Source organism: Podarcis cretensis (genome assembly GCF_951804945.1).
Source record: "Podarcis cretensis genome assembly, chromosome: 9".
NCBI classification, from domain to species: domain Eukaryota; kingdom Metazoa; phylum Chordata; class Lepidosauria; order Squamata; family Lacertidae; genus Podarcis; species Podarcis cretensis.
Genome location: NC_137178.1, coordinates 36,802,490 through 36,815,193, shown reverse-complemented (window position 1 = coordinate 36,815,193; position 12,704 = coordinate 36,802,490). Strand labels below are relative to the sequence as shown.

Genomic DNA, 12,704 nt, shown 5'->3' with positions numbered 1-12,704 from the left:
TCCATTTTCACTTCAAACGAAGGGCCAAAAAGTCAGTGGAAATGTTCAAGGACTCTAGAGTAAGGATATCTCACCCTACAGTTAGAGCCAATAAATGGTTCAGTTAATCTTTTCGCCTCTTTTCTGAACTACTTAGAAACAAATTGATTCTTGGCTGATAGGAGGGCACAAGTAGTGCTTCAGGAAGAACATAGTGCTTCTTTTTTTGTAGAGTGTACTGGCAGTGAATGGGTTTTCTTGCTTGTTCTGCAGGGAGACCACATTTTGATTTAAAGTTATGAGTCACAGTATCTGAGGCTTGGAGGCGAACACACTATCTGTAAACAGCAGCCAAAGGGCACACACTTCTGCTTTTGCAATTGGCAAAGTCTCCTCCTTACTGCTTTAAAAAGGAAGAGGGGAAAAAAAATATCACCATGCCTCTTTTTATGTGTCTTTTCATAAGAAAAGTTTTTGGTGGATCCTTAATGGTTAAGTTCCCTGAAATGAAATACTATGTTGCTGTCTTAAAAATAACTGTTTCTAAGACACCAAGTCCCATATGAGCAGGCTAAAACAGACTGGGTTTTCTGTCTGTTCTGTACATTTTGCAGCTTCAGTAGTGCAGTTAGGATAGTTTGATCATATCACCATGTATATTGTCTCAAAAGAGCTTAAAAACAACAACCCAACAACACGATTTACTGTAGGTCAGTGATCACTTACATTGTACACATCTAAAGAAAAATGAAATTATAATGTTGTACTCCTTTTTGTGTGGATTGAAACTGGATTCAAAACAACCGCCACCTTTTATTCCAAAGCAAGGCATCCTGCATTAATAAAAGATTTTGTTTGTTTTTAAGAAGTACTTTTGGATTCTTCTGCTGTTGCTTTCTGTTCTCCCCATGAAATTTCACCTAATTGACACAGCAGTAACAAACGGCTTACTGCTTTCCTGCATTGTTCTTTACAGTTATCTCACTGCAGAACACATTACAGCTGTTTCCTAGGTTGCTCACAACTCTAGTTGTTGATTTTTGTGTTTTCTTTACATATTCTCAAAAGATGTGTGGACAAGTTAACTCTGGAGATGGTTGAGCAGTGGCTTCCAGAAGTGCTATTTTTACAATGCCAGCTATAACTAATGACCCTTGTTTTCCTTATTTACTCTTTCCTCTACCATGTGACTAAGCTCTGTGTTCTGACATCAGAAGTTAGTGTTACTGCTGCCAGAATTCCTTCTCCAGTTGTTCCTTTCCAGCTGACCTTTAGACAGTAAACGAGAGTGCAGAATCATGAACATATGTGCCCTTCCCTAACCAAACGTAAAGCCTATCTGATCTGTTTGGCTGTTTGCTCTAATACAGTTCTTGCAGAGAAATATTATGAGCTAGCAATTTGAAATGTAGGCATGTGGAATGAGCCATATACAGTACAGTGGTACCTCAGGTTACATACGCTTCAGGTTACAGACTCCGCTAACCCAGAAATAGTACCTCGGGTTAAGAACTTTGCTTCAGGATGAGAACAGAAATTGTGTGGTGGTGGCATGGCAGCAGCAGCGGGAGGCCCCATTAGCTAAAGTGGTACCTTTCAGGTTAAGAACGGACCTCCGGAACGAATTAAGTACGTAACCAGAGGTACCACTGTATAAGCTAATTGACAAAAGGCACATTAAACCTGGCTTACGGTCACCACAATGGAATGTCTAGGTGCCTTTTTTGCAGTGGGGCTTATTATTATTATTATTCATTTCTTTTCTATATTGCTTTATATTATAAAGAAAAAAATCTCAAAGTGGTTTACAGCACATTAACACATTACAATCCAGGATAAAACAAATTGAAACTTCAAGGAAAATATTTCAGATCCTTCTCCAAGTGACATTTTGCTTTCCCCATGTTTATTTACTTCCTTAATTTATAGTTGCCCCATAGCAGAAGTACTCTAGGAAGACAATGTGGTGTAGCAGTTAGGATATGGGACTAGGACCTGAGAGATCCAGGTCTGATTCCCCACTCAGTCATGAAGCTCACTAGGTGATCTTGAGCCACTCTTAACCTACCCCACAAGAGTTGTTGTGGGGATTAACTGAGAAAAAGGCAGGCCAGCCAGATGGAAATGTCAGTCGCCAAACTAGCATCCAGAGGTCTCCACATGGTTGCAATTGGACCCACGCGAGTAGTAAAATGCATCTGGTACCCGACTAATTTCTAACACTGGCTCAGATATGTTGGTATAACTCTCATATGTTGGACAGGGACTATTTACAGTGAGGATAATTGTTTAATACAGTGTTTCTCAAACTTGGGTCTCCGGCCGTTGTTGGACTACAACTCCCATTATCCCTGACCACTGGTCCTGAGTTCAAGTGTTAAGTGAGATGGAGAGAAACTGACACCTGTCCACTTTCTCCACACCAGGCATAATCTAGACCCCTCTCTCATGTCTCCCCTTCACTCACCTCATCACATGCAAATGAATATGAATAGAGCAAGTATATGTATTGCATGCTTTGTTAGTGAGTTATTGGTGACAGGCTAGCCCATCTCCTGAAGTAAATAACTTAAATTAGAACTGTTTCATTTCCATTCCTGTAATTTCAGTGTTATAAACAAGATGAATAATGAAAACTAAGGTGTGTTTCACAGATTATGTTTTTTTATAGGTATTTGCAATGTACACAAGAAAATTATGTTTAATTTGCAGTAGCTTAACGAGGCTAGCATTCTACTTTTAAAAACATTTTGGAAGATCAAATTATTACAAATACTGTATTTCCCAGTGGATGAATTTATCTTTGTTCTTTGGCTAACTAGTTTATGAATAGGGCTTTGCTTTCTTTCTTCACCTGTTGCTTATCTGCGATACTTGTAATTAAGAGCTGGTCTGCCACACAGGAAAACTCTCTTGTACAGCCCTTGTAAGACTTGATGAATTTGTGCTACATGTTTGAATACCCTCCCTAATAAACACACACAAAACCACAAAACTTCTCTGTGCAAAGAAAGTAGCACTTTGGAGAAGACTTCTGTTTGGCCTCCACTGACCTGCATTCCACTTACCAGAAGCTGGAGTATGTTTTTTTAACATGGCAATATATTCAGTCCTTCCTCTGCATTCTGAAAACTACACTCCTTGGAAAGCCATGCCTCCTGGTTTTTCTAAATGTGTGGATTGGAATACATTCCATTGAAATTTATTTATTTAGAGCATTTGCACCCCTATCTTCAGCCATGAAAGCTCCCAGAGTGGCTAACATACAGTCACTTTAAACAAGGCAGTCCCCGCCTTCAGGATTACAATCTAAAACAAAAAACACAGCACATAATGGGAAAGGGACAGAGAGAGGAACCAAAATGCTTTTGGGTTACCTCAAAATTAAAACATGCACATATATTCCTTGATTTTGCATAATTTATCATGCTCTTGCTAGCCATGAGTTGAAACAAGCTACACGGAGCATCAAACCCAATTCTTTGCTCAGCATGTTTTTGGATATCTCAGATTTTAGGAGGAACAAGGTACAGTGATACTTCGGGTTACAAACACTTCCGGTTACAGACTTCACTAACCCGGAAGTAGTACCTCAGGTTAAGAACTTTACCTCAGGATGAGAACAGAAATCATGTGGCGGTGGCACGGAGGCAGCGGGAGGCCCCATTTTTAAGAACAGACCTCTGGAACGAATTAAGTATGTAACCAGAGGTACCACTGTATATGTTTTGAGCAATGGCCTCAGCAGTATGGAGACAAGGCAAGACAACGTTTCAGTGTCACCCTGGACAGCTCCATGTAGGGCTTAGGCTGGTGACCCCAATGACATCCAGTAATGTTTGTCTTCTTACACAATGGAAATAAATTTGTGCATTGAGTCTTCTGGTTTCTAAGAGCGGACCTGGGATGTTGTTTCAGCAGCAGCCATCATCAGACTACCTTGAATAGGAGCTGCAGCTCTGTCTCAGTAGCTAGCTCTGTTTTCTGTGAGAGGAGCTCTTAATTTAAAGGAGTCCAGCCTATGTTAGCAGTTGTTGACTGACTCCAATGAAGCCAAAGAGACTGTGATTCTATAGGGTTTCTGTGCTGTAGTCTTCAAGGTCAGAGAAGGGCAACACAACCAGAAAGGCCAGAGAGGCTCTGACACAATGGGCTGCCCTTGCATCAGAGTCTGTGGTTCAGTTGCCCTGAGGGCAATTCCATCTCCTACTCTGAATCCCCAATCTTTTCCTCTAAAGATCATAGACTCATGGCACCAGGTGAGGCAAGAAGAGCAAGACACACATCTTTTGAAGAAGCATGCTGATATAACCACGTGGAATGGGGCTTCACAATGGGGAGAACTGAGATGGGGAGAACTGTACCAGCAACTAAAAAATGTATATATGGGCCCACATTGAGTTTACTTGCACAGAAGAGTGTTTAGACCTGAGATGTTAAACTCTGTCCTTTTTTTATGAATCAGAGGTTTCTAGGCACATCTAGACTCATTAGCTCAGGCTACACACAGGTGATATGCTTGCAGTGTTTTATGTTCTGTCTCAAACTGTACTATGTAAGAAGGGCTCCTGATTACCCAGGGCAGGGTGGTCCAACTTTTCATCTCAAGTGGGCTGCAATAGTACATCAACATGGAACCTGTGGGTCACACACTACCATGTCATGCGGGGGGAGTGAGGCCAAAAATGTGGTGCTTCCTGCAGCCGTCTTGCTGCCTTTCCAAAGCTGAATGAGTGAGTCACTGGGCTTTGGGAAGGAGGTGCTAGGCTGTCGTATAGTCCTAGAGACCTCATATCTTCTTCCCAAAGCTGGACAAGTGCTAACTAGGCTTTGGGAAGGAGACTCTACGACCCTGTCGGAGCCCTCATGCCTCCTTTCCAAAGCCCATCGCCTTGCTTACTTGGCTTTAGGAAGGCAGCACGAGGGCAGTGGGGTGGCAGTGGCAGCAGTGAAATCAAATGTTGCTGAGGGCCACCCAAAATGGCCTTAGGGCTGCATATGGTCCTTGGACTGTGTGTTGGGCCGCCCTGATCTAAGGTGTATCTTACCCAAGTAAGCCCTGTGGGTTAACGGCTTGATCATGCAAACCTCCATTAGAATGGTTTCCAGAGCCACAGTTCAGTTCATCTCACGCCACACGGGTACATTATCTGCAAGCCTGGCATATCATTTTGCATGAGCAAGTCCTTGCCATAAATCTCTTCCATAGTTCATCAGAATGTGATGTCCTTGTCAAATTCTCATTTAGCTCATTTTGTCTGCCTACCCACCACTTTCAGTTAGCTCTGTTGTCCCTTATTCCCTTGCGAATGCTTGCAGCATTACTGAGTCAATGGGGCTGAACCCTAATGAAGGCTTTTGTTGTTATATTGCAAATATTTGCAAATCTAATAATTCAGCAGCGTGATGGTTGTCATTATATAATCTTTCCTATATGATAGATTACAATATAATAAACACCACGCTGCAGAAATAAGGACCCTTGCGTCCTGAGGTTACTTCGCTACCTGTAAAATGTTTTCAGAGAAAATGTTCTCTCATTCCTGCACTCCTTTTACATCGCATGTAAAGGAGACGTTTTATGGATTCGAGTCACGTAGCTCACTGTGGATGAAGGAATTTGGGCATGGGAATTTTGACAGATAAATGATGTTGTGCTGTTTGGCGCAGGAGGAGGGAAGGGGGAAGTAATACTGTCAACAGCAGAGCAATCGCTTCTCGCTTATGCTGATTGAGGCCTCAGGTGGACCTTTGTTTCTGATGCATTAAGGTATTGGGCACAAGTCACACATCACAACATAGCCCAACTTAACAATTAATTGGGATTGAAAGAGAACCTTGTGTGCGGGTGCCTAATGTATCTAAGTGTACAATTGCTTTTGTTTTATTCTCTATAAACATGGGTGTTGCTTGAGACTGGGGCAACCCAGACAGAAGGGCAGCATATAAATAAATTATTATTACTATTGAGAGGGTTTGCCAGGTAAAATGTCAGTGAACTGTTCCTTCTCCTTGTCCAAACATCTTATCCACATAAACATTTTTTCACAATGCAGTCCAGTTCCCCAACTAGTGAAGTTTCTGAAATTTATTTATAGGGTGAGACAAGGAGATAAGAAGGTCCATATATTGCAGGGATCCCAGGCACAGAAATGCATTTGCATCTTTCCCCAGAGGGTCCACCAGGGGAGGCTGGGCCTTCTAGATTAGGGGTGGGAGGTGCTCACACCACAATTGTATCCCCAGGCCCAAAACTGTGCTTTTCTCCATAAGACTGAATGGTAGCTATTCAGCTACACGTGAGGAAGTAAATCAACCAGAACACCACTGGGAGGGAACAGCTATGCCTAGCCTTTTTACTGTGATCTAGATATATTTTATTCCTGTGACAAATAATAATATAGGTCAGGCGTGGCCAACTCCCAAGAGACTGCAATCTACTCACAGAGTTAAAAACTGGCAATGATTGGGGTTCAGGTCAAAGTTGTTGAGTTTTTTTAGGAAAGCCCTGTTTTTTGGTGTTCAGGTCAAAGTTGTTGAGCTTTCTTTAGGGAGGAGGAAAGCCCCGTTTTTGGGGGGTGCAGGGCAAAAATGAAATGTTGAGCTTTTTTTAGAGGAGACAAAGTTGTAGAGCTTCTTTGGGGGGAACCAGTGATCTACCACAGACGTTCAGTGATCTACCGGTAGATCACGATCTACCTGTTGGACGTGCCTGATATACTGGTAGATGATCCAATACTCAATAGGAGGCTTTAGATTGGTGCATTAAGGCCCCTAGTCTTGTTGATTGGAGGCCATTACCTTTGTCTTAGTGGCAGGTATGGCCCATCCCGTTTTGCTGGCTGAGGTAAAATGGGAAATTGCCTCCCCCTGCCCCCCCCAGCCTTGCTTTCCAAGGTTGCACGGGAAGCTGCCACACAATCCCAGGAGTGGCGGCAGGTGCATATGGGGTACCCAGAGGACACTGCCCCTTGAGGTTCTGCCACCCAAGATGGCTGTTTCAGTCCGCCTCATGGGTTGGCCAGCGCTGCTCAGTGGAAACACTTAACTTATATGTAAGTGGTGAGGATGAATTGGTGACATTGTGATAGGATGGGAAAATCCTGCTCTGTACCCAAGATTCTGTTAAAGTTCTGTGTCAGTGATAGTGTATTCTATTTTGATGTTTCCTTCCCAGCAGCTCCGTGAGCCAGCTTAGGAATAGCAGACTAGTTCAATAGTAATGCCAAACCATTGTTTGGTTCTGCGTGAAGGATCCTTCTCCTTACACACCATCATTTCCCCCTCACATTCCTTCTTGGTTTGAGGCAAAACATAACTGGAAATTAGAAGCAAATACAGGTTAATTCTGGTTTGCATTCTGGTGAGCATAACCCATAGTGTGTTGGCATGAATAAAATGACAAACTATGTTTTTCCTCAAACCAAGAAAGAAGAGGGAATTTCAGAGCATGCAGTGAGGAGCGGAAAGTGTGAGAATGAGGGTCCTTGTAGCTTATTCATTTATGTGGCATCCAGCCATGATTTGGTGTAACATTGGAACCAGCCCAGTGGCTGGCCTAAGGCTGCCCAGTGAGTTTCATGGCTGAGTGGGGATCTGAATCTGGGTCTTCCACATTCAAGAGCTTTATTGTAACACACAGGAGCCACCTTAGAAATGAATAATTCTTCAAAATGAGATTTCATGGCTCACAGCAGAATCGCAGGCGCTCAGATTCTGGACCCCTTTGCTAATTGTCAGAGTGTTTGGACAGACCAGCCTGTTTACTCACTGTTGCTTTGCCTTCTGGGATTGTGGCTGCTCAGTTTGTAATGGCAGGAAGTTCAAATAGTACAAAGGTATGGTGTGTGAACAGGAGTAGGTAAGTAAAAACATGATTGATCCTTTCTGGTGGCTAGTACCACTTTCTGTTTCAGCTCAGTTCTTTACCACAGTAAAGTGACAGTTCACTAATATTCTGCTTCAATTTATAGTTGCCACTTTCCCTTTCCTTCCTCCTCCCCCATCCCTTACCACTCCCACTGAGGATTTCTTTTAGGGTTGTGTGTGTGTAAAGCAGCCGTATGAGAGGAATAAAATAATTTTGAAGAGAATTATATGGCAAGAATTTTGACAATGAGTGGAAGATTGTAATTACTCTCTTCCATTAGACTCAGTGGCTTTGGACAGATAAGCTGTATTGAAACGTGTGACCAGGGCATGGGATCATGGATTGTCTTTCACTGTTGTCATGGCGACAGTGATGCAGGTGGCCTATAACTGCCTGGCTGTCAGATCTTATACATCAAACTGGTGCTAAGTGAAAATATGTTAGAGGCATTGAGGGGAGGGGGGGGGATTGCCAGCAGTGTTTGTCGGATCAGGTGGAAGAAAGCTAGCCTCTCTTAAGAAAAGTGTGTGTGTGTGTGTGTGTGTGTGTGTGTGTGTGTGTTTGTGTGTGTGTGTGTGTAAGAGAGAGAGCGCAAGCTTTAGGTGGCTTAGAAATAGTTCTTAAGAGAGATCTTTCTTCATAAGGGCAGAAATGGCTTTTTAAAAGTGGGTATAAGACACTACCAAATATATGCATCGTGTATATGTGTAATTATTAGACCCTTTCTAAAAGTTTGGATGATAAAATTATATGGAAGGCAACATAGGAAAATACATTCCAGCTGCCAGCACTATCAATTCACCCACCCTCAAAGGTTCACGGCAGTTTTTAAAAATATAGTTCTGATGAACACTAGATGGTTGTAGGTAGACCTGGGCATGGAGACCCTGCTAAGACATAACTGGCAGGGTTTGGGAGGGAACCAGGTTGAATATAGATGATTAAAAGTAAATTTCAGAGACTCGTACTAGGTGCATAACCTCAGTTATGATTCTTAAATGTTTCTTAAAAGCAATACTTTTAGTTACTCATTAGCAGTAATCTTATAAAGGCACTTTTTAGCCTACAAAGTGTTGTACAGCAATTATAACATTCCTCCTCACAACAGTCTTTTTTTTAAAAAAATATTTATTAGAATTTCCAAATTAATACAAAAGAAACAAAGAACAAAAATACACAAAAAGTAACAAAAATACAAAATTGAGACAAACAATTAAAACAAATATCATATTCCATTACCTATTTCCATTACCTTGTTTCCCAGACCTCATCTCACCTCCCCCTTTTGTATTCCAATTCGAATTCTTAACTCAACAAATCCTTATTACCTCCTCACAACAGTCTTGAGGTAAATGGTTGTAATCCCCATTTAAGTTTACTTATCTGAGCGAGAGAGACAGTGGCTGAGTAGAAACTACCCCTTTCACACACACCCAGTCCAAGTACAGCATTTTGCCATTACTCATCCTTACCAGTTCAGTCAGCTAAAGGGTAATGTTTTGTTATCAAACATTTGCCTGGAAGGTCCATTCTTCTGCTGGTAGCTCTCAGAGTTATGCTCATCATGCTGTGCTAGTTGTGTGAAGCAGCTTACACAGATCAGTGATCATGGACTCAACTTATTATAAAATAATGCAGTACTGCTCATTTAAGGCACCCTTATAGCAGCCTTATGCCCTGTGTTGCTTGGGAATTCCAAGAAACCAAAAAAGTGCAGTTTTGAAAGGTTCAGTCTGCCATCTTGATTCAAAATGGTGTCTAATCATATCCAAACACAGATGAAACTTCCTTTATCACAGGAAACATCATGCAAAATTTAGTTAGTGTTTTTAGAGATGTCCAAATGTCCAAATGCATAGAGAACAGGGAACTTTCCAAAATACATAGAAGACCTCCTTGACCAGTCTATAATTTTGAAATACTGAGGTGGGTGTTTCGGACAGTGAAAGTGTGATCAGTTCCTTCATATTCCACTGTTTCCCTATTGATTGGTACTGGAGGCATTGTGACTGCTCCTTAGTTTTTGTTTCAGGCTGGTACCCCTTTGGGTTCTCCTTTTGAACCTTAAAACATTCTGTTCTCTTCCTTTGATCTGCCTGTCGTTAGACCAAGGACATGAAACTTCCACTTGAACTGTAATTTTTGTTTTATCCTGCCCTAGTTCTCCTACGTAAATACTGCAATGGAAGTGGGAGGCTAGGACAGCCTGCTTACACCCTTCCTTGCACAACTGGCTTTCATGTTTCCCCACAAATACCACCCCCTGATTCTCACAATAGCTAATACAGTGGTACCTCGGGTTAAGTACTTAATTCGTTCCGGAGGTCTGTTCTTAACCTGAAACTGTTCTTAACCTGAAGCACCACTTTAGCTAATGGGGCCTCCCGGTGCTGCCGCGCCGCTGGAGCAAGATTTCTGTTCTCATCCTGAAGCAAAGTTCTTAACCTAAGGTACTATTTCTGGGTTAGCGGAGTCTGTAACCTGAAGCATATGTAGCCTGAAGCGTATGCAACCCGAGGTACCACTGTATAGGTTAACTATCAAATTTGGTGGCAAAGAGTCTACCTATAGACCAATCTTTATGTACCCTTTGAGGTAAGGATGACTAACTTGCCTCTTAAGATCTTCTAATGAGCCCTAAGTTGTGCTTGTGGACCTCTTAACAGTTTTACTTTTCTTGACAAAGGCTCATAATGAGAATATTAGGTAGCCTTAGTCTTCATAAGTGTTCCATCTCCATCTTGCATTTCTGAGATTTTCACTAAATGATTTGGTATAGACTTCTGTAATTTTGCTAAAATTGTGGCTTCTTGGTTCACTTGTTTCAACCCTGACGTTTTGTGAACTATTACAATTTATAAAAACAATGATAGATAGAAATATGTAACCATAACTGTAGCCTAGTGTAGGAAACATATTATACTGTTAGACTGACCCTCCCTGGGTATATACCCTTTGACCACCCCCACCCTGAATACCCTTTTCTGGTGGGTCTAACAGGCTCTGAAGAAGAAGGAAAGCCACCTCTGCTTAACCATCAAAGCTAAAATGAGCATTTCCTTAGCCAAGTTAAACTGTCCAGTTTGGGAAAGTCTGTTCTCATCATGCCTTGCACTGCATTTTTAGGGAGCTCAGGAAATTGTTCCTGTTCTCCCATCAACTGATTGGGAAGAAGTGGTAATTGCAGAATTGCTTCTGGAAGCGTGCCAAAAGAAATGTGCAGAAGGGTATTCTTTAAATTCAGCCCTTCATCTTTCTACAAATGCACATCTCACTAGTGGTTTACACTTGCTTGCTTTCACGTTACTCCCTGTCCCCTTAAATTTAGTCAGTGGTGCAATTAGATAAATTTAGTCTGCACTCACTGGTCTTAAGGCAGACCCCTCTTTAGATGTTGCACATTACTTCAATTGCGTCAACATGTGGTAAGCCAGCCCCGCTGTGTTTAGGGACACCCCCACCCACCTGCTCTTTCCGCGGAGAGGGATCCTGGAGTTCTGCCCTGACATCCTGCGCCGACTGATGTTTAGTACCACAAGATGAGAGTATTCTGCAAACAGAGAGTTCACAGTGCTCCTTTTGTGGTCTGGGTTCTGTGTCAGGCTTCTTCCCTGGAATGTTCTGTGACTTCACAGAAGCAGGGAAAGAGCCGTCACCTGCTTTCTCTCTGGCCTCCTCTCATGATTCCCTTCTTTCCTTAGCCTATTCTCACATCACCCAGGGGCCTCTTGGTTCCTCGCTTTCCAACCATCTGCCAAGAACTGGCAGGATGACTGGGAGGAGGAAGAGAATCCTGGGGAGGGATGTTGCTGGGACTGGGACACACCGGGAAGGGAGTACTCACAGGGTGATAGAGGATGGCGAGGGGGATGAAGATCAGTGCACAGAAACCAGAGCAGCAGGACCCAAACACCGCAGGCTCTGAGGTATAGCGAACAGTGGGAGTGGAGCTGTAGCAGGCAAGGGCCCACAGGCCAGCTTCCTGGCTAGCCAGGTGGGACTCATTGGCTCTGGGAGGAAGGGTGTGATTCCTCAGCTGGAGTAGGCTTGGAGCAGGTGAGGATCATATGCCTCGTCAAGCCCAGATGCTGCAATCAGAATGCAGAGTACAGAAAGAAAGCAGAGCTGAGGTGCTGTGTCTGCTCAACTGCCCGTGTTGAGGGACGTTGGCATCTATGTTCCTAGACTTCTAAAGGACAGTCCTTTGGGTTTGACTCTGGACTGTATTCTGACTGGTGGACTTCAGACTTGGCTACTTTGAGTGACCCTCAACTGCATTTCCTGACCTTTGGCCTTTGCTTGTGTGGACTGACTCTCAAACTTTAGACTTTGGATTTGACATACTGACTTGCTGCCAGGTAGGCCGGGGGCTCATTTTCTTCTTGTTTCTGTCTTGGCTCTTTTCAAGTGTGATGTTTTCTGGCTTTGTTTTCAAGTACCCCTTGTGAGGCAAATTGGCAATGGGAATAGTACTCTTTGTTGCATTTGTAGGCTGTGATTCTCATGCTTGAGTTTCGGTGCATATATTTGTGCTTTTTGTATTTCAAAGGTAAGACGGCTTGTGCCATTGTGATGCAGCAATCTATATGCTCAGCTTCTAAGCAGTTAAAATGGTACAGTTATTCAGCTCTTAGAACCATTTTCTTACCACAGGATGGTTTAGCTGGTGAAGACACATTCTGTTTCTGGCATGTGGCAGATCGATGCTCTTTGGATGTTAATGGCTGTAGAAACCAGAGGGGCTGTTGCCTGAGCAAAGTTATTACCTCATTATCCATGGCACAGGGTTAGCTGTAAGGTTTGACCATCTGTGCTCATGCAGAGTGGGGTGGGGGGAGGAGATGGACAATACCAA

At 42.9% G+C, this 12,704-nt stretch overlaps 1 protein-coding gene across 3 annotated transcripts in view; it reads left to right on the top strand.

Moving 5' to 3' along the window:
- The window catches only part of MAML3 (mastermind like transcriptional coactivator 3), a 271,946-nt gene that overhangs the window by 15,758 nt on the left and 243,484 nt on the right, over nucleotides 1–12,704 (top strand). Inside the window, exon 1 of one of the 3 annotated variants that reach the window (XM_079989477.1) lies at nucleotides 11,688–12,207. The exons of the other annotated variants lie outside the window; for them this stretch is intronic. The gene's annotated coding sequence lies outside the window, so the exon portion shown is untranslated. Of the gene's footprint in view, nucleotides 1–11,687; nucleotides 12,208–12,704 lie in introns of those variants that run through there. 3 annotated transcript variants of the gene reach the window in all.